The 24,808-nt window shown below is 41.8% G+C and overlaps 2 pseudogenes across 1 annotated transcript; both read right to left on the bottom strand.

Moving 5' to 3' along the window:
• Positions 1-14,078: 14,078 nt before the first annotated feature.
• LOC100423402 (carbonic anhydrase 14-like) lies at positions 14,079-15,438 on the bottom strand (annotated as a pseudogene).
• Positions 14,698-16,590, bottom strand: LOC144329457 (large ribosomal subunit protein uL11 pseudogene; annotated as a pseudogene). The gene has a single exon (XR_013416111.1). The product of XR_013416111.1 is annotated as a large ribosomal subunit protein uL11 pseudogene (transcript).
• Positions 16,591-24,808: the final 8,218 nt, after the last annotated feature.

The raw sequence follows: 24,808 nt of genomic DNA, 5'->3' as shown, positions 1-24,808 counted from the left end.
CACAAAAAAGCATATTTAAGCTATAAAGCAGAGATTAACAGTTTTCTTATGGGTTTAACCCCAGTCATAAGCCCCATAATTTGTGAAAAGATGGGCAGGTAAAATTGTTACCAGAAACAATTTAATTTTTAGCTAATAGTGAAGCTGGCAGGGACATGCTCTGCAGTGACATTGCCCCCTTAACACTTCACACTTGTTGGCTAAAGGGAGGAGACCTACTGGGAAGAGAATACCATGTGGGGATGTCACCAACACTGACTCAGATCCTTATTACTGTCCCCTTAATTTTTCTGCAATAGCCTACCAGGTAGTCTCCTTTATTCTAGTTCTCCTGACTCCAATTCACCCTCCATCTTGCTGTGGGAATGATTTTTTTTTTTTTTTTTTTGAGACAGAGGCTCACCCTGTCACCCAGGCTGGAGTGCAGTGAGGTGATCTCGGCTCACTGCAACCTCCGCCTCCCGGGTTCAAGTGATTCGCCTGCCTCAGCCTCCCGAGTAGCTGGGACTACAGGCGGCCGCCACCATGCCCAGCTAATTTTTGTATTTCTAGTAGAAACGGGGTTTCACCATGATAGTCAGGATGGTCTCGATCTCCTGACCTCATGATCTGCCCGCCTTCGCCTCCCAAAGTGCTGGGATTACAGGTATAAGCCACCGCGCCTGCCTGCCCCACTATATCTTGTCCTCTAGCTAAGCAGATTTCTTAAATTCTGCATTTTTCATGTTCTTTTTATTTTTATTAAAATAGAGATGAGGTCTCACTATGTTGCCCAGGATGGTCTTGAACTCCTGGGCTCAAGTGATCCTCCCACCTCAGCCTCCCAAAGTGCTAGGATTACAGGCGTGAGCCACAGTGCTCAGCCTTTCATGTTCTTTTTGGACTTTACTACCTTTGTTTTCTCAGACTGAAATGTACTTTCTCTTATTTGCCTGATTTTCTTCTCCTACTTTTCCTACTTAGCATCACCTTTTACATGGTTGAGTTAGATTTCTCCTCCCTGTATTTCTGTTAGAGCCTTTCATATATGAGTCATTCATTTAAAAATGGACAATTAACTTTCTAAGCTTCAATAGCCTCATCTGGAAAATGGAGTTAATAACTCAGTCAAAGCTCCCTTATCTGATTTCCACTTATCTGAGTCTTCAGATGGATCCTCCCAGTTCCCTGTGAAAAGCTTGATGACCAGCATCCACATCACACTGAACGCTGTCAACCATGCTTGGTCAACACAGTGAGACCAGCCTGGCCAACATAGTGAAACCCCATCTCTACTAAAAATACAAAAAATAAGCTGTCAATTGTGTAACATAATTTATCCTACTTATTGTAATTAAATACATGGACTAAATATGTGAAGTTATGAAATATGAATACAAAAGAAGGATTAATTCTGTGAAAATTAAGCTGAATGACTTGGAATAACAATAAAAAAAGTTGCTAAAAATAATTGCCATTGGAGAAATACAAAGACTAATAAAAGTAACAAAAAATTTAGAAAGATTCAGCATTACTTCTTAGTGTTTTAATTCATGCTCCACTTTAAAGAAACCAAAACTGGAAATCAGAGGTGATGGGTTTCGTTTTGGTTTATGCAGAAAAAAAAACAGTATTTCAATCAGTAGACTCATACTCAAGGAAAAGGCCTTGGCCCTACATCAACAGTGAACAAGTATATATTTGTATGTTTTAAGTTAAAATAAACATGTCTAAAGTATGTGTATATGTATTTTTTCATAACTGTAATTAACTTTTTAGATTAACCTACAAATTACTGGTTCTAATCATGTCAGATAAATAGGTTTTTACCTCATAGTGTTCTTGATGGATTCTGTAAAGCAATTGATACTATGCCTGGCATGTTGAAGGCATTTGCTCTTCAAACACAGGAATCCTATGAGGGAGATAGGATATCTTTTTATTATTTCCACTTTATGGTGACAAATCATGATTTATCCAAGATCATACACCAGTAAGTAACAGAACCAGGAAGAACCCAGATCCTTAGTTTTCAGGGTCCACACTCTTTCTACTGCAGCACCCAGTAGGGCTGTCTCCATTGGGGCTACAATGTAAAACTGCTTAACTTGAATCCTATCTGGACCTGTTACCCTACATGCAAAAGATCTTCAAAATGTCTTTACATAAGACGAGTCGGGGTCTTCAGAGTATCATTTAGATGATTATCACTGTCTCTATTCCATTTTTTGACAAAGCTTTCCCACATTACTCTCATTGTCTAAATAGTATATTTTAACAAGACTTTTTGAATCTTAGAAGAAACTTAAAAATTATTCCACCGTCACCAGATGAATTGGGAAGAGGATAAACTTCTTAAGTAAGTCTACTTAAATGTACTAAGAGATGATATTTCAAGTTTCAAGTGGCCTTCTGCAGATGGAGGCTAAGCACATTTTAAAACCCAGAAACATATTTGGCTCCAAAATTCATCTGGCTTCTCAGGAATCCTTAAATATAATTTTTTTAAAATACAAAAGTGATTTTTGGGTTTATAGCTATTTCAGCCATTTGCTGAACGGTCAATTGGATCTTAAACAGGTCATACATACCAAGAAAGTAGAAAAAGTCTGAAAGCTTGATCTGGTGACAAATTGTTCCATTCTAGAGAAAATTTTACATTTTTAAGCAAAATGGGGCAATACTTTAGTACAGTGGTCTTCAAACTTTTTTGACCACAACCCCACAGTAAGAAATACATTTTTATTATTGCATTCCAGATATAGAAGTCCCATGAAACAATACTTACCTCTTATATGCACTTTGATATTTTATTTCATTCTTCGAAAAATTTGGTCATAATCCACTAATTTTACCACTCACTAATGGGTTGCAGCAGGCAGCAAACCATTGGAAAAAAATAAAATAAAAGTTCTCTTTGGAACTTGAAGAATAAGGAAATTTGGGTGAAGTCAAGTTTGAAGCACCAAAGACCACTTTAAATTAGATGTGGTGTACTTATCTAAGATTTTGACTATATTGTAGTAATGAATAACTTGGTGAAAATAATCAAGAACAACCAATTTTCCAGAAAGGCATTAGCAAAGAGTGTGACTTCTTTTCTCAAATATACTTTCTGGAAGACCAGAAAGTGCAAGAACCTGACATTTGTATCATGATATAATTGCATACATTCGTTCACCCATTCACCAAGCACATTTAAAGCATGACCTCTGTGCAAGACCCTGTGCTACAGGCGTTGTGGACACAAAGGTGAGCTGAGTAGAAATCTGCTCAGAAATCTTACAACTGGTAGCTACTGTGAGCGTCGGTTTCCACAAAAGAGAACAATAATTCCTGCAATGGCCTGCATACTCATAAAACTGTTACAAAAATGAAATGAGAATAATATATGTAAAGATCCTTTGTAAATTATAAGGAAACGTTACTAAAAACAGTTGATTAGTGAAGTGTTCAAAAAATTTAGATTCATATCCTTTCTATATACACTAAGAAACCATTTGACAATTTGTTTTTCTCTTTTCCCCTGTGATCATTAATTTATAATGACTCTAGATTGGAATTAGATGATTTTGCTTAAGATTATTTTCATTTGTCTGAAAGCTTTATCAAGTAAAATCTTGCTGATAAAGCACTAGACTTGTGGATGAACACATTTCATTTTCTTCTAGTCTTGGTTGTGCTTCATGTTCACTGGATAATTTAAGGTATACCATTTAATTTTAAACCTTCTCCTCCAATAAAAAATAAATAAAACCCATTTCCTGCTTATCTCACTAGATAGGATTTATTAATACACAATAAAAATTAAAACATTCAGAAGACTTCAAATAACACAAAGTACTCATGTCTACTAAAAAATGACAGGACTATAGGTACAGGGATCATAATCTCTATAAATGATATGCCGCAATCCTTAAACACCCTATCGATGTGAATATCACCTCCCCATTGTGATTCTTCTCAGCTATGTCAGAGCAACTCAACAGGACCAGGGTAGGTGAAGGGATTAATAATAACACATAGTCTGTTTCCTCTAGGAGGAAGGGAAATAAACATTAATGATTATGATGAGGTAGGTAGAAAGAAGGAAACCATTGATTATATTTGGTGAAGACTTTGGGTACTGTGTCAGCAAAAGTTTGCAATATAAAACCCTTGCTTTCAAGCGTCTTAGAGTATAGATAGGATGGCTTTTGAATGAACCAACAAAGTATGGTAAGTAGAGATGAACAGTGTGTTATAGGAGCATAGAAGAGGATATCTAACTCAGGTCCAGGAAGGGTTTCTGAAAGAGGTGACAAAAACCAAGTTCTGAAGGCTTTATTGAAGTTGGGTGGGAAAAAAAAAAAAGCTGAAGGAAAAGCATTTGAGACAGAACGAATAATGTACACAAAAGTAAAGAGGCAGGAAACAGTAATTTAGGATGGGTGGAGCATGGGGGACACGTGGGGAGGTGGCAAGTAGTGAGGCCAGTTCAGGATAAGTAAAAGGGTTTAGTTTGAAATCTCTGAGAAGCCATTGACTACAAGCAGGAAGTGGTATAACTAGATTTACCTTTTAAGATCACTCTGGTGGCAGGATGGACATAGATTAGAAAAAGGCAAGCCTTTGCAAAGGCTAGGAGGCTTTTGGTCAATGTTAGGTGCCTACGGTATGCCAGGGGATACTGTGGTCACCAAAAATATGCATAATCACACCTTCATGGAGTTCCAATCTGGTGGAGAGAAATAAATCTCAAACGAATACCTAATTACAAAAAGTAAGTGTTCAAAATAATTACTGTGAGGGAATATGACCTTCGTCCAGTCATGATTTGCTCTAGTCATGTGGGATAAACACTGGGACAAATTAGGGGCTGTACAAACCTGGGAAAAGGGAAAAAATGGGTGAGGCGCAGTGGCTCATGCCTGTAATCCCAGCGGTTTGGGAGGCCGAGGTGGACGGGTTATGTGAGGTCAGGAGTTTGAGACCAGCCTGGCTAACATGGTGAAACCCCGTCAATACTAAAAATACAAAAATTAGCCAGGTGTGGCGGCGCACACCTATAATCCCAGCTACCTGAGAGGCTGAGGTAGTAGAATCGCTTGAACCCGGGAGGTAGAGGTTGCAGTGAGCCGGGATCACCTCACTGCACTCCAGCCTGGGCGACAGAGAAAACTCTGTCTCAAAAAGAAAAAGAAACTGGGGGGAATGACTTTTGGATAATATAAAAATACTGAAGAATATGCACAATGATTTAGAGGGGCCATTCAAGATAGAAGTGGGCTGCCCGAAAGGGTGATTAAGCCCTTAGTTCCTTTGGTTTGTTGGCTTTTCTTAGTCCATATTTTGCTTTTTGCTGCCACCTGGTTCAGGGATAGTTCTATCACTACCAAGTACCCAGCCTGAAGTTGTGGGGCACCAAAAAAAGCAAGTTGGTGATAAAGATTTCAAAAAGGAAATTGAAATACGTTTACCTCATTCTTGAAGTTCCTTCTTTGTTGTTGAATGAGTTCACTTTTTCTAGTTTTCCTTCATCTTTTCTGCAACTCAGCTCACTGCTTATATGGGCATGCCACCTAGTGACGAAAATTGGCCCTGCCTGCTTTTTAGGGAAATGAAGTGTTTTGTATCCACGGTTCAGGGGAAGGGAGACAGGTAGAGCAGATCACACACTGAGGAAACTTCAAAATGGGTCCCCTGGGCTGAGTGCGGTAGCTCACAGCTGTAATCCTAGAACTTTGGGAGACCGAGGTGGGCAGACTGCTTGAGCCCAGGAGTTTGAGACCAGCCTGGGCAATATTGTGAAACCTCGTCTCTACAAAAAATGCAAAAATTAGCCAGGTATGGTGGTAGGTGCCTATAGCTCCACCTACTCAGGAGGCTGAGGTGGATCACCTGAGCCCAGGGAGGTCGAGGCTGCAGTGAGCTGAGACTGTGCCACTGCACTCCAGCCTGGGAGATAATGAGAACCTGTCTCAAAAATAAATAAATAAGAATGGGTGCCCTAATGGGGCCAACAGGAGGCTCCCTGTGGTTGAGCATGACGACACAGACCTGGTAAATGCACAGCAAGCATTATTATATCTTTTTATTCCTAGACTCTCCTTCTGCCACTCCTCAAGCCTCTCAATATACTTCCATGTAAAAACAAAACAACAAAAAACAATAAAAGGCTTTGTTTCCCCCTCGACAAGGTGAGAAATCTTAAAAATAGTAGAGAAAGAGAGCAGGTACATCCGGGAGGGTCTCTCTGGCATGCCTTTTGACCCCCTTGTCCCTATTCTCCTGGGACCATTGTCTTTCTTATCACATGTCTCCAGTCAGCTGAAGCCTTCCTCCTTCCTGGCTCACCTTTGCTCTGTGTTTAATTTTCAATGTGTTCTCTGCAGCCCCTGTTCTTTGCTGAGACTTGCTAGATTTTCCATTTTATCATAGAATACTCCCACCACTTGAACTAAAAACCTAAACTTATTATGAGGGAAATGTCAATGTAATTACACAAATATATCTGATAATCCATGATAATTCACAGCCCTGTTGAGCAGACGCTGCTGTTTCTCTGCTCCTCTGTCTGAGGACCAAGAGGCAGGGTCAATGTGCTCCTAGCTACCCATTGCTTCATCCTCTTTTTCAAAAAACCTTTTTTTGGCCGGGTGCTGTGGCTCATGCCTGTAATCTCAGCACTTTGAGAGGCCAAGGAGGGTGGATCACCTGAGGTCAGGAGTCTGAGACTAGCCTGGCCAACATGGCGAAACCCTATCTCTACTAAAAATACAAAAATTAGCTGGGTGTGGTGGCGTGTGCCTGTAATCCCAGCTACTTGGGAGGCCGAGACAGAAGAATCGCTTGAACCCATGTGGCAGAGGTTGCAGTGAGCCGAGATTGCACCACTGCACACTACCCTGAGCAAGAGAGTGAGACTGTCTCAAAAAAAAAAAAAAAAAAAAAGGCCTTTTTTCTTTTCAGTCTCACATGTTCAATCCATAAAATTCTGTCTTTCTTATTAAAAATAACAATTTTAAAAAGGAAAGCAATATACATATTTGGTACAAATACAAGTATCTGTGAAGGTATAAAATGAAAAGCAAAAATCTGTGCCTCTCTTCCTTCCCTATGCTGTCCTCAAGCACCTTCCCTTACTTTGGATTCTAAAAGGTAACCATTGTCAATATTTGGTTATCTGTGATGGTCACATGATGGTCAACTTTGTGTCAACTTAGCTAGGCTATAGGACCCAGTTATTTGGTCAAACACCAGCCCAGATGTTGCTGTGCTGTTATTTTTTAGATGTGATAAACATTTACAATCAGTAGACTTTGAGTAACACATATTACGTTTCATAACATGTATGGACCTCATCCAATCAACTGAAGGCCTCACAAGCAAAGACTGAGGTCTCCTAAAGCAGAAGGAATTCTCAAGATTGCAATGTAGAAACCTTAACTTAGTTTCCAAATTGCTGCCCTGTGGAATTTGACTCAAGACTGCAACTTCAACTCTTATCCTGAATCTCCAGCCTGCTAGCCAGCCCTACTAATTTCAGACTCGCCAGCCCCCACAATCACATGAGCCAGATCCTTAAAATCTCTCTCCCTGTCTTTTTATCCTATTGTTTCTTTTTCTCTGGAGAACTCTGATACAGTGCCTGTACTAATGATGGAGATGGCCCTCTGTCTCGCCAAATCCATTCTTCACTCTCATAGTTAGTTTCCCTTGCAGTTCTTTGTGGCATTCAACTAAGTTATCTCTGCTGGAATGGGAAGAGAAGTGATGTGAACCATTTCATGCCTTACCAATGAAAACTTCTTGCTGTTTTTCTTCTCTGGATGACTGGGAGGGTCATGCTGGGAGCCTCCTTGGAAACCATATGTTGAAGATGGCAGCCTGAGTCTTTCAGTAACCATGTGGAGCTGAGTCCCCTCTTCCCCAACCCTGCTCCTACAGATTTTGAACATTTTACTTAGATGTCTCTGAACTGTTAGGTAAATTGCAAAAACAATTTCTATTGTGTGTAAACTATTACATTTTGGATCTGTTTAATAAACTAGCTTAACTTACCCTAATTTAGAAATCCAACACCTAAAACATAGGGATTGGCTTAGTAGATGCAAAGCAGGAGGTTAGGAACTGATATCATTGACTGAAAGAGCCTCTTCCTATGCCATGGCAAAATATTTGGTAAAACTGTTGCTGTGGTAACTTGACAAGCAGACACAATTCTTATGGTACTGGTACTTCTAGGGAAGGTAGATGGAATGAGCCAGAATGTAACTGTGAGTTGGCTGCTGCTGGCTGTTTGTGGCTAGGTATGTTCAAAAAAGAGATGAGCTCACACCAGAATCTACTGGTTTGCAAGCAAAGGAAGGGAATAGAGTCCAGGGGACTTAAAGATTTCTAAAAGCCAACTGCTTCAGTACTGTAATAGCCGAGACAAGACTTGTAGCTCAGAGGACTGTCACTGAGACATTTCAGTCAGGCAAAGATCTTCTTTCAATCATGCCCAATTGTTTCAGATAGTTTCAAGACAACTGACACTAAATTGAGAAAAGAGGGTTTGGGGCAGGAAAGAAAAGAGATAAATGAAATAGGCTTAAGTACTCTCTCTAGAAAGGAATCCTGGCTGTGGCTATTGATTGGCACATGGTACTGAATAGAAGAAGCAAACAGATTAAATGTCTTGTAAGCTTTTTTTTTTTTTTTTTTTTGAGACAGAATCTCACTCTGTTGCCCAGGCTGGAGTGCAGTGGCATAATCTCGGCTCACTGCAATCTCCGCCTCCCAGGTTCAAGCAATTCTCCTGCCTCACCCTCCCGAGTAGCTGGGACTCTGTACAGGCGCCCGCCACCAGGCTGGGCTACTTTTTGTATTTTTAGTAGAGACAGGGTATCACAATATTGGTCAGGCTGGTCTCAAACTCCTGACCTTCTGATCAGCCCGCCTCGGCCTCCCAAAGTGCTGGGATTACAGGCATGAACCATGGCGCCTGGCTGTCTTGTAAGCTTTTGAAATATAAGTATTGCTGAAGAAACGTCAGGAAGTTTGGCCTAAAAAGTTTTTGTTAAAATAAAGCAAATCTTGTTCTCCCAAACTTGCAGAAATCAGGCTGTAAAAGTTGAATAATCTTTGAAGAAGGCGTATTCTTCACCACCTCCTTTAGAATTTTTTTCTTTTCACAGCTTTTTGGTCTTTTGATTAGGATGTGTCCTTCCTTCCTTCCTTCCTTCCTTCCTTCCTTCCTTCCTTCCTTCCTTCCTTCCTTCCTTCCCTCCCTCCCTCCCTCCCTCCCTCCCTCCCTCCCTCCCTCCTTCCTTCCTTCCTCTCTTTCTCTCTTTCTCTCTTTCTTTTTTTTGAGATGGAGTCTCGCTCTGTCACCCAAGCTGGAGTACAGTGGCGCAGTTTTGGCTCACTACAACTTCCGCCTCCCGGGTTCAAGCGATTCTCCTGCCTCAGGCTCCTGAGTAGTAGCTGGTATTACAAGCATGTGCCATCACACTTGGCTAATTTTTGTATTTTTAGTAGAGACAGAGTTTCACCATGTTGGCCAGGCTGGTCTCGAACCTCTGACCTCAGGCGATCCACCTGCCTCGGCTTCTCAAAGTGCTGGGATTACAGGTGTGAGCCACTGTGCCCGGCCCAGTGTCATTTCCTTAATGTTTATTTTGCTTGAAGTTCACTGAACTTCTTGGGCCAGTAAGCTTGTAGTTTCCATCAAATTTGGAAAATATATTTTAAATTTTTAAATTTATTTTTACTTTTAGAGACAGGAGGTCTCACTAATGTTACCCAGGCTGGTAACAAACTCCTGGGTTCAAGCGATCTTCTTGCCTCGGCCTCACAAAGTGTTGGAATTATAGTCATGAGCCACCATGCCTGGCCGAATGTGGAAAAAATTTTGACCATTATTTCTTCCAGCATTTTTTCTTTCTACCTCCCAACTGCTATATCGTCTGAGACTCTAATTACATATCTGTTCAGTCACTAGATATTACCCCAAAGCCCACTAATTCAATTCACTTTTTCTCAGTCTTTTTTTAATCTGTGTTTCATCTGTAGTTTCTTTAAAATTACTGCTATGTCTTCACATTCACTAATATTTTCTTCTGTAGTATCTACCTGTTCATGTCATTCAGTTTATTTTTAATTTCAGATACTAAATTTTTCATCTCTAGACCCATCTCGATATGGATCTTTTATGTATCTTCCATTTTCCTATTCATCATGTTTACACTTTACCTTTTAAGCATAGGAAGTATATGTATAACAACTGTTTTAACATCTTTGTCTAATAATTCCATCATCTGTGTGTTTTCTGGGTCTGTTTCTTTTGACTGGTTTTCCTCTTGATCATGGCTTATCTTTTCCTGCTTCTTTGCATGCCTGATAATTTTTTATTGGCTCCTGGACATTGTGGATTTTACTTTACTAGGTGATAGACTTTGTTGTATTACTTTGAATATTTCAAGAGTTTTGTTCTGGGACAAGATAAGTTATTTGGAATTGGTTTGATTCTTCTGAGGCTTGCTTTTATTTATTTTATTTATTTTTCTTGAGATGGAGTCTCGCTCTGTCGCCCAGGCTGGAGTGCAGAGGCACAAGAGGCTTGCTTTTAAGCTTTGTTATGGCGGCCCAGAGCAGCCACTAGCCTAGCGCTAATTTGACCCCATTATTGAGGCAATAGCCTTCTGAGGACCCTACACAATACCCTATATTATAAGATCTGTCCACGCTGGCTGCTGGGAACCCAAACTATTCCCAGTCCTATATGAGGTCAAGGGATTGTCCTGCCTACTCCTTTCTGGTGGTTTTTCCCCTTGCCCTGGGTAGTTTCCTCATTGCTGAACACTGCAGATCAGTACTCAGCCTATTCTACAAGTAGAATGATGTTTCCAGGAGCTGAGAGGGAGGGAAATGGGGAGATGTTGGTCATAAAGTACAAAGTTCCAGTTATGCAGGATGAATAAATTCTGGAGCTCTAATTGTATAGTATGGTTCCCATAGTTAACAATACGGTATTGCATACTTGACATTTGCTAGGAGAGTAGATCTTAAATGTTCTTACCACACACACAAGAAAATGGTAACCATGTGAGGTAATCGATATGTTAATTAGCTTGATCATGGTAATCATTTTACAATATATATATGTATATCAAAACATCACAATGTACACCTTACATACATACAGTTTTTACTTGTCAGTTATACTTCAATAAAGCTGGGGGAAATAGAGGGAGAATAGAGGGAGGAATCTCTTCAAATATCCAAAATTCTCTTTTTAATAGTTCCCTTCTTTTTTTTTTGAGACAGAGTCTTGCTCTGTTGCTCAGGTTGGGGTGCAGTGGTGTGATCTCGGGTCACTTCAAGCTCCGCCTCCCGGGTTCACGCCATTCTCCTGCCTCAGCCTCCCGGGTAGCTGGGACTATAGGCGCCCCCCACCACGCCCGGCTAATTTTTTGTATTTTTAATAGAGACGGGGTTTCACCGTGTTAGCCAAGATGGTCTCGATCTCCTGACCTTGTGATCCACCTGCCTAAGCCTCCCAAAGTGCTGGGATTACAGGCGTGAGCCACCGCGCCCGGCCAATAGTTCCCTTCTTTCTGGCACTGCCCCACAAATTCTAGCTGCTTTGATCTTCCTAAACTCTGAAACACCTGTGTTCTATTTGTTTTTCCTGTTTTTAGGTAGAGAGCTGGGAAACTTGAAGAGCTTACTTTGTTTCCCTTCTCTCAAAGATGACCACTTATGCTACCTGTTGTCCAATGTTTATAAATCATTGTTTCCCATATTTTGTCCAGTTTTCTAGTTGTTTAAGGCAGGAAGGAAAGTGTGGTTCCAGTTATTTCATCATGGTTGGAAGCAGAAGTTTCAATACCCACTTAAGATGAGAATCCGGAGGATAGAGAAGAGAGTACTTCCCAGAAGGCACCGCCAGGGACTTAACATCGCCTGGGTTCTCTCAAATCTCCATACTCCCCTTTAGCAACTTAAAAGGCGGACCCTCAGATTTGTTGAGGACTTAAACACACAGCTTAATCTTTTCCTTTATATTCTTTTTTCTTTTTAAAAAAATTATTATTATTTTTTTTTTGAGACAGGGCCTCACTATGTTGCCAAGGCTGGCATCAAACTCCTGGGCTCAAGTGATCCTCCTGCCTTAGCCCCCTGAGCAGCTGGGATTACTGGTGCTTGTAACCATGCCCAGCTCCTTTCTGTTCTCTTTTCTGCCATAATTCCAGGTGTCTATGACATCCTTATAGTCGACCAGTCCAGTAATAGCAGCTCCTACTTATTGAGCCTACTGTGCCAGATATTTTACCTATGTTGTCTTTTTTTTTTTTTTTTTTTTTTTTTTTTTTTTGAGATGAGTCTTGCTCTGTCACCCAGGCTGGAGTACAGTGAGGCAATCTTGGCTCACTGCAACCTCCGCCTTCCAGGTTCAATCAATTCTCCTGCCTCAGCCTCTGGGGTAGCTGGGATTACAGGCACCCGCCACCACTCCCGGCTAATCTTTTTATTTTTACTAGAGCCAGGGTTTCACCATGTTGGCCAGGCTGGTCTCGAACTCCTGACCTCAAGTGATCCATCTGCCTCAGCCTCCCAAAGTGCTGCGAATAAAGGCATGAGCCACCATGCCCAGTCTACATACGTTGTCTTCTTACATTGCTCCTACCAGTTAGTTATAATTTGCTCCTTTTTTAAAAAAAATAAGAAAACAGACACAGAAGTTTTAGCGGTTTAGCAACTTGTTCAAATTCATTTGTTGTTAAGGGACAGAGCCAAGATTTAAAAGTAGCCATTGCTCATCATATACCTTGTTAAACTAGCTTTGCAATTCCTAGACATCCTTTACTGCAGCAGACTTCCCCTCCACTTCACTCCAACAATTCATTCCCAAGAATTAATGTAATCACCACCTAAAGCTTTGAAATATTGAACAATCTCTTTGAACACACATATCTTAGATGCTTCCAACCTTAGCTTTTCCCCATTCTTCTCCTTTTCTTTCTTTTTGAGACAGAGTTTCGCTCTTGTTGCCCAGGCTGGAGTGCAGTGGCACAATCTTGGCTCACTGCAACCTCCACCTCCCGGGTTCAAGTGATTCTCCTGCCTCAGGCTCCCAAGTAGCTGGGATTACAGGCATGTGCCACCACATCTGGCTAATTTTTTGTATTTAGAGACAGGGTTTCACCATGTTGGTCACACTGGTCTCGAACTCTTGACCTCAGGTGATCCACCCCTCCCAAAGTGCTGGGATTACATGTGTGAGTCACTGCGCCGGCCTTTTTTTCTTTTATTGAAAACTAAGTTATCATTCAATGTCACAAGGGCCTTCAGGTCCTTTGTTCCTCTTTATCTGCCCCATTACCCCATTAATCCTCAACCCTAGATGAATCCAAGCACCTGCTTGTTCTCCTACTGGATCACTGAGCGAGGATGGAAAAAAAATGTACTCAATATTCAACTCAGCATTGAGTATTGCTCAACAACCTTTTTACTAATTCTTAGCAAAGTTTGTTATTTCCCAGAAGTGCTGTTCCAAAACTTTATCTTCCTTTTTCTTTTCTCCTTACTTTCAGCAGGTGATTTTCCTTCCTACTTCACAGAGAAAACCAGCTCTCTCCCAGCCCTGCTCCTTCACTTCCAAACATATATCTGTACTCATATTTTCACCTTTTCTCTTTTTTGAGGAAACGAAAACAGTATTTCTTCTCTTTACATTTTTACTTGCCCTCTTGACCCCACCTCTTTCTTGCTGCCTTTGGGACTTTTCATCAGTTATTTCTTATCTCTCTCTTTTTTTTTCCTCCAGAAACTTTAGTTTCCAAATATGTTGAGCAAAAATATACAACCCCAACAGCAACTCTTTCTCCTAAGGGTAGATCCTGCAATATATCTAGGGAAAGGGACATAAAGGTGAGGGGGTGGAGGACTTTGGGGGTACATCTCAAACTTCCCCTAAAATTAAATAGTTTATTCTCTGCACTAACAACACAGGGATCCCCTGATCTCCTTCTACATGTTTTGAGGGGCTGAAGGCTCTGCTGTTCTTCCTGGAATGAGAGCCTGGGTCCATACTTCTCTATAGGGGATGTCCAGAGGAAGGAGTGCCTACTACTCCTACAGTAATCCTGGCCAATCCCTGCACCCCATTTTAGAGGTTCCCTGCGGGGTGGTGAGACATGAGGGGAAAGCACCCCTGGAGGCACAAGAGGAAGGCATCCATAGCCAAGGTATCTGAGAGGGAGTTTATGCCTCAGTGGTGGCTCATACTGAGGTGATGACCACACTCTTCTGATTTTCCAGCCTCTTCTTCTGGATCCTTCTAGCCATGAAAAAAACGGCCAGCAGAAGTCAGACAGAGCCAACCAAGATTCCTACACCGAGGCTCAGCATTTCACCTGTAGGATACAAGGATCCCACCTGGATGAAAAAAGCAAAGGTCATTGCTGATTGAGAGGCTGAGGGGCTCAGTAGTTCTGTACCAGGACTTGGAGGGCCCCTCTTCTGTGGAGAACAATGTCTCCTGAAGCTTTTCCAGCTATTCCATTGATATCCGGGCCCTTGGACTGAAAACTGTCCAGGGCACACTACTAGCAAGGGGAAGTTGTGAGTGAGCTATTGTAAAGGAAGAACTGCCCTAGCTGTCGGGGGAGCAGCTGTCTCACTGAGGTCTTCTGATCTTTATGCTTGATTTCATGCAAGTGACCCAGAATGTGTTCATAAGCTATATCCTTTTTGTTTGTTTGTTTTTTGTTTTTTGAGTCTCGCTCTGTTTCCCAGGCTGGAGTACATGGTGCAATCTTAGCTCACTGCAACCTCTGCCTCCCGGGTTCAAGCGATTCTCCTCCTACCTCAGTCTCCCAGGTAAGCTGGGATTACAGGTGCCCACTACCACACCTGGCTAATTTTTGTATTTTTAATAGAGATGGGGTTTCAGCATGTTGGCCAGGCTGGCATAAGCTATATTCTTAGTCTCACTCACCTCAATTAGGATGCCTAGGACAGTCAGGCCCTGAGGCCTCTGAGCGGCTTCACTCAAGCTATCACAGGAATCAGAGTCATAATGCATGATGCGGAGCTCAGTAACTGTGGCTTCACTGTTGATCTGGTGTTCTGAGCCCCCTGGGGATCATCCTGGCCCCAGTGCAGGTGGAGCTGGGTAGCTACATATTTTCTGGAAAGTCCACTTAGATACAGGGTAGAGGGCAGAGACAGTTGCATTGTGTAGCTATTCTTGTGCAGGTCTAAAGGCTCAGTGCCAGGCCAGTCATATCCATGGAGCTGCAGAGCAGTCATCTAAGGGTCAATCGTCGCACTGTCTGGATATTGAAGGGGGACTGTGTATTGTTTCCACACTTCAGGGTAAGAGGCTGGTCAGTGGTCCTGACCATGTGGGCACTCATATGTCCAGTGTTGACCCTCATCTGCAGCCAGGATCCAAATCACCTCTAGCAAGATGATGAAGAACAACATGGTATCCCAGGAAGGGGCACAGGGGACTGGGAGTTTGGAGACTAGAAGACTAGGGCAGACACAGAGAGAGAGATGGGGAGAGAGGCAGAGAGAGAGGTGAGTTCCTCATGTTGAGTGTATTTACCCCTTTTTTTGTTGCTATCTCTGTGTCTCTGTGCATTTCCAAGGGATTTGATTTTCAGGAGGGTATTACGGGTTTCTGGGTCCCCAGAACAAGTCTCTTGCTGCTTCTCTCAGCCCTTCCTCTTCATCTCCCTCTGCAGTCTCCATTCCACTTGATGACCCAGTTATTTCTTATTTCTCTTGGATTTGCAAGTTCTCCCTCTTCCTGGCTACTTTTTTCTTCCTGAAGCTGTGTTGCACCTTTCTTTCTTTCACTATCCTTTTGGAAAATATAGTTGTACATTCAATGTATGCACTGCACCTCTGGTTCATTCCATAACTTATTATCATCTGCCTTCTTCTCACCCTTCAACTGAAATTGCTCTATTTAAAGATACTAAAGATCCCTTACTTGCTAACTTTAATGATTTCTTCCCAATTTTACCCAATCTGATTTTTTTTTTTTTTTTTTTTTTTTTTTTTTTTTTGTCAAATGATCCTTTATTGAAATATTTTCCTTTGTGCTTAACTGGCTGGGCATTCCACAGCACCACTGTTGATGTCATCTATGATGTCATGAGGGTGGCGGCCATCAACATTACAGCCCATAGACCCCTAGACTGGGCAGTCCCCAGGATCTCTTTAATGATTCCAGAGAGTTCTCTGGCTAAGGATCAGTGCCACATCTGTCCAGCAATGTTGACGATCTCATCAAAAGTGATATTCCCACTGTGTTTAATGTTTTTCTGTTTCTGTCTCTTGGTGGTTTCTGGAGGGCTTTGATGATCAGGGCAGAGGCAGAAGGCACCACCTCAATCTGGGTCTGTCTGTTCTGAATGGTCAGTTTCACTGTAATCCTCAGGCCCTTCCAGTCACCTGTTGCCTTGGCAATGTCATCACCAACCTTTTTCGGAGACAGACCCAGGGGGCCGATCTTGGGAGCCAGCGCAGAAGTGGCACCGACTTCACCTCCGGTGCACCTCAGGTATACGACTTTGATCTCGCTGGGGTCGAACTTCGGCGGCATGGTGGAGGCGGCTGGTGTCGGATGAACCCAGATTCGGGATGACCGAAGAAAGTTGCACCTTGGCCTCCTCCGAGCGGAAAGCCGAAAGGGTCCCCAGTCTGATTCTTAAACAGCATTTCCTACAGAGTTTAATAAGTCACCTGAAAAAACAATGCTGAGTTCAAATAAGATTGAGAAACATTGGGTTGTATAACATTGAGCAGATTTCTTTTTTTTTTTTTTTTTTTTGAGACGGAGTCTCGCTCTGCTGCCCGGGCTGGAGTGCAGTGTTCGGATCTCGGCTTACTACAACCTCCGCCTCCCGGGTTCACGCCATTCTCCATTCTCCTGCCTCAGCCTCCCGAGTAGCTGGGACTACAGGCGCCCGCCACCTCGCCCGGCTAGTTGGTTTTTTTTTTTTTTTTTTTTTTTGTATTTTTTAGTGGAGACGGGGTTTCACCGTGTTAGCCAGGATGGTCTGGATCTCCTGACCTCGTGATCCGCCCGTCTTGGCCTCCCAAAGTGCTGGGATTACAGGCTTGAGCCACCGCGCCCGGCCATTGAGCAGATTTCTTTACTGCAGCACTTATTTACGTTCAAAATATCCTAATAATCATTGTGATTTCCAAAACGGGGATATGTTAAGTACTGTTTTCCAAACTTATTTATCAACAGAATCCTTTTTATACGGAGCATCTTGCAAAATTAGTGTTCTGAGAGTCATAACATGGGAAACAATGCTTAATTGTTTTGAATGTGGTCCAAGGACACTTGCATCAGAATCACTTTGGATGTTGATTATTGATATGAAAACTAATCACCACGTCTTGCTATGTCAGAAGCTCTTCTGCCAGAAGCCGAAAAAGAACACCCTTTCAAGGAACATGGAGAAGTTAACATGTGAGGATGTCAGAACAAGAACACAGAGGGTGCCTCGGTCCCTAATACTTTGGGGGCCACCATATTATCCCTGGACCAGACCGTTATATAATAGAAAATACATTTACTTCCTGTATATGCCGTTGCTATTTTTGCCTTTGATAATGCAGCTGATCTGAAAACTAATTAATTCAGAGATAAAAAGAGAACCTACTTTCTGACTAATCATGGTGCGCAATCTCTGTTCTGTTTTTTATAATAAAGCATGGATTTCTTTGTTGTGATTTCTTCCTATTTAAGGTAAAAAGATAAGGTCTTTCTTCTTTTCTTCTTTTTTTAAATTTCAATATCTTTTAAGGTACAAGTGGTTTTTGGTTACGTGGATGAGTTCTATAGCGGTGAATTCTGAGATTTTAGTGCACCCATCACCCAAGCAGTGTACACTGTACCCAACGTGTAGCCTTTTATCCCTCACCCTTCTCCCAACCCTCCCCTTGAGTCCCCAAAGTCCATTATATCACTCTGTATGTCTTTGCGTCCTCATAGCTTAGCTGAATCAAGATCTATTTTTTTTTAATTATACTTTAAGAAGATCTATTTTAAAGGCAAAAATGTTAACACTTGATAATGGATTGGATATGGGACATTTAGAGATTGGCTAGGTTGGGACTTTTTAAAAGTTCTGCATTGTAATTTATGTTAGAAATTGTCCAAAGCACTTTCATTAAACTTCTGATTTCTCTATTGTGTTTTTCTGTGACTCAAGGTAAAAAAAAAAAAAAAAAAGAAACTGGCTACATAATACAATAGCTACTTATTAAGTTCTTACCATTCGGGTTTGTATTCAGGAGTATTCAGGTTTGTATACTCCTAACATCTAATTGAATGCCTGGTGCAGAATGGGTTCTCAAAAAACATTGGAAAGGCAGATAAAAAACTGCCTACACATTAGATTTCTCAATAGCAATTGTAAACTAGAAGATAATGGAATACTACATTCAAAATTCTAAAAGAATGTTGTTTTCAACTTGAATACTATAATTATCTATGCATACCTAGATCATCAATCATATGTGAGAGAACAACTATTTTTCATTTGGGCAGTCTCACATGATTTACCTTCCTTGTGCCCTTTCTCAGGAAGCTCCTACTAGAAGATGTCTCACAGAATGGGAGAAAATTTTTGCAATCTACTCATCTGACAAAGGGCTAATATCCAGAACCTACAAAGAACTCAAACAAATTTATAAGAAAAAAACAACCCCATCAAAAAGTGGGCAAAGGATATGAACAGACATTTCTCAAAAGAAGACATGAATACAGCCGACACATGAAAAAATGCTCATCATCACTGGCCATTAGAGAAATGCAAATCAAAACCACAATGAGATACCATCTCACACCAGTTAGAATGGCAATCATTAAAAAGTCAGGAAACAACAGGTGCTGGAGAGGATGTGGAGAAATAGGAACACTTTTACACTGTTGGTGGGATTGTAACTAGTTCAACCATTATGGAAAACAGTATGGCGATTCCTCAAGGATCTAGAACTAGAAGTACCATATGACCCAGCCATCCCATTACTGGGTACATACCCAAAGGATTATAAATCATGCTGCTATAAAGACACATGTACACGTATGTTTATTACGGCACTATTCACAATAGCAAAGACTTGGAATCAACCCAAATGTCCATCAGTGACAGACTGGATTAAGAAAATGTGGCGCATATACACCATGGAATACTATGCAGCCATAAAAAAGGATGAGTTTGTGTCCTTTGTAGGGACATGGATGCAGTTGGAAACCATCATTCTCAGCAAACTATCGCAAGAACAGAAAACCAAACACTGCATGTTCTCACTCGTAGGTGGGAACTGAACAATGAGATCACTTGGACTCGGGAAGGGGAAGATCACACACCAGGGCCTATTATGGGGAGGGGGAGGGGGAAGGGATGGCATTGGGAGTTATACCTGATGTAAATGACGAGTTGATGGGTGCTGACGAGTTGATGGGTGCAGCACACCAACATGGCACAAGTATACATATGTAACAAACCTGCACGTTGTACACATGTACCCTAGAACTTAAAGTATAATAATAATAATAATAATAATAATAATAAAATGCCATTAAATTTCAGATACAAAAGGTAAAAAACAAAAAAAAAGGAGTATACCAAGAAAGAGGAAGACATGGAAGACCAGAAACAGGGTATTGGCAGGGCAGAGAGCAAAGGGAATGCTTAGGATGACAGCAAAGACAAGTCCCAGGGCAACTGTGGGGGAGCAGGTGGAGAGAACAAGCAATCCAGAGTAGATAAGGAGGTCGGAAAACTCCAGTACAGGTATCTTCAAGGAAAACAAAACAAAAAGCCACATAAATTAATAGGTTTGACCATATAGAAATTATATATTGACTTTGTTTTACAGAGCTGTTGGAGTGTGTGGAAGGACTTAGTCAAGTATTCATAAGAAAATCAGAAGCAATTGTGAACTGGAAAAATAAAAAAATTTGTGCAAAAAAGGAAATATAATTAAAATAGACTACTTGGCTTAATGGTGATTAATATTTACAGAGTCATATAATAAAAAAACTCCCTGCATATCATGAATGAAGTAATTACATACCTTTGTCAAAATTTATTGCACTGTTCCCTTAATATGAGTACATTTTATTAATTGTAAACTATACCTCAATACCTCTAGCCAAAGGCTGCCTGCTCTGTTGGACAAGACTTTTTTTTTTCTTTTTTCTTTCTTTCTTTTTTTTTTTTTTAAAGAAATGGAGTCTCGCTCTGTCGTGCCCAGGCTGGAGGGCAGTGGCGCGACCTCAGCTCACTGCAAACTCTGTCTCCTGGGTTCAAGCGATTCTCCTGCCTCAGCCTCCAAGTAGCTGGGATTACAGGTGCCCACCACCATGCTCGGCTAATTTATTGTATTTTTAGTAGAGATGGGGTTTCACCATATTGGCCAGGCTGGTCTCCAACTCCCGACCTCAGGTGATCCGCCCGCTTCGACCTCCCAATGTGCTGGGATTACAGGCATGAGCCACTACACCTGGCCCTTTTTTTTTTTTTTTTTTTTTAAGGCTGCTTGCAAATTGGTATCAAAAAGTTTAAAAATAATTATATCTTTAGACCTAGCAATTCCACGTCTAGGATTCTGTCCTAAGAAAACAAGCCATATGGGCAAATTCAGCTTGTAGGTACAGCAAAACTCCACCTCTGCTCTCTTAAGACTCCTGATTGGGCTAGAGAATGAAAATGACATAAAACAGATTAACAGGAGAAAGCATCCAAATTGTGTGTGTGTGTGTGTGTGTGTGTGTGTGTGTGTGTGTGTGTGTGCTGTTTCTTTTCTTTTTTCTTTTTCCTTTTTTTTTTTTTTTGTACAGAGTCTTACTCTGTCACCCAGGCTGGAGTGTAGTGGCTCGATCTTGGCTCACTGAAACCTCCGCCTCCTGGGTTCAAGCGATTCTCCTGCCTTAGCCTGCCAAGTAGCTGTGATCACAATTGCACACTGCCATGCCTGGCTAATTTTTGTATTTTTAGTAGAGACAGGATTTCACCATATTTACCAGGCTGGTCTTGAACTCCCGACCTGAGGTGATCTGCCTGCCTGGGCCTCCCAAAGTTCTGGGATTACAGGTATGAGCCACCGCACCTGGCACAAATATATTTAATGCAAGTTTTAGGTGGCACACAAGAAAAGAAACAGTTCGAGTCAGTTCCTTATATACTGAATTGGACAAAGAGTGGTAAGTTATGATGAAGCAACTAAATTATGTGGGAGGACTTAAAAGGTAAGAGTTATTTTAACAAGTTCTGTACAGAATTCTCTTGGTCTTGACTTCTTGTCCTTAAAAATAAGGATGCTGCTTCTTTCACATGGGAATTTCATTTTTTGCGTTTAAGAAACAGGACAAGGCCGGGCTTATGCCTGTAATCTCAGCACTATGGGAGGCCGATGTGGGCAGATGACTTGAGCCCAGGTGTTCAAGACCAGCCTAGGCAACATGGCAAGATCCTGTCTCTACAAAAAACACAAATATTAGCTGGGTGTGGTGGCACATGCCTGTAGTCCCAGCTACTTGGGAGGCTGAGGTGGGAGGATCGCTTGAGTCCAGAAGGTTGAGGCTGCAGTGAGCTGTGATAGTGCCACTGCACTCCAGCCTGGGCAAAAGAGTAAGACCCTATCTCAAAAAAAAAAAAAAAAAAAAAAAGAAAGGAAAAGAAACAGCACAAAGGTTAGAGTGATCTTTTTGCACCTGCTGTTTTTCTTTTTTTCTTTTTTTGAGTCAGGGTCTCACTCTGTTGCTCAGGCTGGAGTGAAGTGGCACCATCATGGCTCACTGTAGCCTCAACCTCCTGAGCTCAAGTGATACTCTCACTTCAGCATCCCTGTTATTTTTCAAACGCCTTTAACTTAAATGGTATGCCAGAATGGCTTGGGTTTTTGCTTGTGTGTTTTTTTTTTTTTTTTTTTTTTTTTGAGCCAGTGTCTTGTTCTGTCATCCAAGCTGGAGTGCAGTGGTGTGATCATGACTCACTGCAGCCTCGACCTCCCAGGCTCAAGCTATCCTCCCACCTCAGCCTCCCAAGTAGCTGGGACCACAGTTACGCACCACCACACCTGGGTACTTTTTTATTGTTTACTTCGTGTAGATACAGGGTTTTGTTATTTGCCCAGGCTGGTTTCGAACTCCTGGCCTCAAGTGATCCTCCCACCTTGGCTTCCCAAAGTATTGGGATTACAGGTGTAAGCCACTGGACCTGGCCTCTTTGTTTGAGTTTTTAAAGTTTTGAGTTTTTTTAGAATTGGGGTCTCACTGTGTTGCCCAGGCTGGTCTCAAATTCCTAGGCTCAAGCAATCCTTCCCCCTTAGATCCTCTCACCTCAGCCTCCTGAGTAGCTGGGACTATAGGTGTGTGCCCAGAAAAAACACTGACACAACCACTGATATACATATCAGTATATACAGGCGATGGCTCACACCTGTAATCTCAACACTTTGGGAGGCTGAAGCAGGAGGATTGCTTAAGCTCAGAAGTTCGAGACCAGCCTGGGCAAGATGGTGAGACCCTGTCTTTAAAAAAAAGAAAATAAGAAAAATTAGGCATCCTGGTACATACCTGTCTTCCCAACTACTCAGGAGGCTGAAGCGGGAGGATTGATTGATCCCAGGAGCTTGAGGCTGCAGTTAGCAGTGATCACACCACTGCACTCCAGCCTGGATGACAGAGTGAGACCCTTTCCTAGAACACAAAAATCATATCCTTTTTTTTTAAAAAAAAACCTTCTGAATCTCTCATTTTTATATCTTATACATTTGGAAGAGTTGGAATAATTTCTATATAATGCTACTGTCTCAGATAACAGACAGATTCTAAGTTTTTCTGTAAGGTCAGTACCCTTTAGCCTCTAGCTAATTATCAACTCCAAGAACAAATTCCAGAGTCAATGACCCTGAATTTCATTTGAGAAAAACAGGAAGGCACTACAAACTATGAACGTTTTTATTATAATAGCAACTGTATAGTGCTTTCTAATTTTTAGACCACTTTCACATACTCTGTTTCGTATTACCTCAGGTTTATAAATTAAACCTATTTTTGAAAATATGAGTATTATAGCCTAAAAAGTTGTTAACAATCAAAAAGACTAGATTATCCAAGCAGAGATGCCTAACTAGCATTAGGGGACATCCTCATCAGCATGGCAATTTCAAAGTCCTGGTTTGTAACACCTGACTCGTGTTCATTCAACAAATATTCATTAAGGACCTAATTCTAGTGTCAGGCTGCCTAGATTAGGAAACCTGTTAGGTCTTCAGTGAGAAAATTATATTCTGTATATGAAGAATGTGAGGACACTCAGGCTTCAAATAAAATACAATCTATAAATTATTGTTAAGTGAAAGGCCCTGTTAAAACGGGCAGGAACAGGATTCTGAATAATTTTTTCCTTTCTTTTTGTGTGGATGGTTTTCTGGCTCCCCACTGAAGGAGTTACAAGATTAGTAAACATACTATTGTTCAGGAAAGAAAAATAAATGTGGTGTGTGTGTGTGTGTGTGTGTGTGTTTGATGTATTAATAGTTCTAGAGGACAGACTAAGAGCTGGTACTCCCTAAAGATCTTTTCTCTTTCTTGCCCTTCCTTTCTTCCTTCCTTCCTTCCTTCCTTCCTTCCTTCCTTCCTTCCTTCCTTCCTTCCTTCCTTCCTTCCTTCCTTCTTTCCCTCCCTCCCTCCCTCCCTCCCTCCCTCCTTCCCTCCCTCCCTCCCTCCCTCCTTCCCTCCTTCCTTCCTTCTTTCGCTATTTCCTTCTCTCTCTCACTCTCTCTTTCTTTCTTTCTTCTTTTTTTTTTTTTTTTTTGTTTTTGGAGATTGAGTTTTGCTCCGTCGCCCAGGCTGGAGTGCAATGTTGTAATCTCGGCTCACTGCAGCCTCTGCCCCTGGGTTCAAGCGATCCTCATGCTTCAACCCCCCAGTAGCTGGGACTAGAGGTGTGCGCCACCACACTTAGCTTTTTTTGTAGTTTTTTTTAGTTTTAGTAGAGACTGGGGTCTCACCATGTTGCCCAGGGTGGTCTGGAACTCCTGTGTTCAGGCAATCCACTCACTTCCGCCTCCCAAAGTGCTGGGATTACAGCTGTGAGCCGTCATGTCCGGCATTTTCTTTTACTCTGGAGGTTGTGTCCAAGAAGAGTACTGCTAATGGTGAAACTAAGCCAAAGCAACAAATTGGCAACTGGATGACCTGAGGGAGAGGCCAGTGAAGGACCCTGGATCACACAGTATGGGTTCCCAAGGACTTCTTCCTTTGGGAGACCTGGAGACGGGCGAAGGGGATCCAGATGCTTTTCTTTTCCTCCACTGGTTGTCTGGGGAAGGAAATGTGGAAATGGAGGGGGCTTTAGGGGCACCCAAGTTTGGCTTTCAGCAAGTTGTGAGGTAGGCAGTTTCCTCCTTGGATCTTCTACCCCTTTAGCAATGATTCCACTCCTTTTCTATTTCTTTCTACCCCCAAATCTGCCCTCCAACACAGAAGGGTGCTTCTCTTTTGGCATTCCTTCTGCTCCTTGTGGCATCTTTGTGCCTTTGAATTTCACCCTGAACTTGTAAACGGGCCAGCATCCTCTGTGGCTTCTGGGCTGCTTACTGGGTAGTGCTGACAAACATCCTAAGAAATTTACATGTCCTTTAAATCTTCTCCCTAGGACCAGATTTCTGGGTTTCTGATAAATATTCATCAACATAAGAGTGAATTTTGATAGCAACCTTCATGGGGTCAACATCTCAACCTGGTGTAGTAAGAAGAAATTTACTTTGGACTTGCACAGAGCTGGACTCCAGCCTTAACTCCTCTATGGGGAAG

The sequence above is a fragment of the Macaca mulatta genome, chromosome 1, assembly GCF_049350105.2.
Source record: "Macaca mulatta isolate MMU2019108-1 chromosome 1, T2T-MMU8v2.0, whole genome shotgun sequence".
Classification (NCBI taxonomy): domain Eukaryota; kingdom Metazoa; phylum Chordata; class Mammalia; order Primates; family Cercopithecidae; genus Macaca; species Macaca mulatta.
The sequence above is the reverse complement of the archived record's forward strand: the minus strand, read 5'-3'. Positions and strand labels throughout refer to the sequence as shown.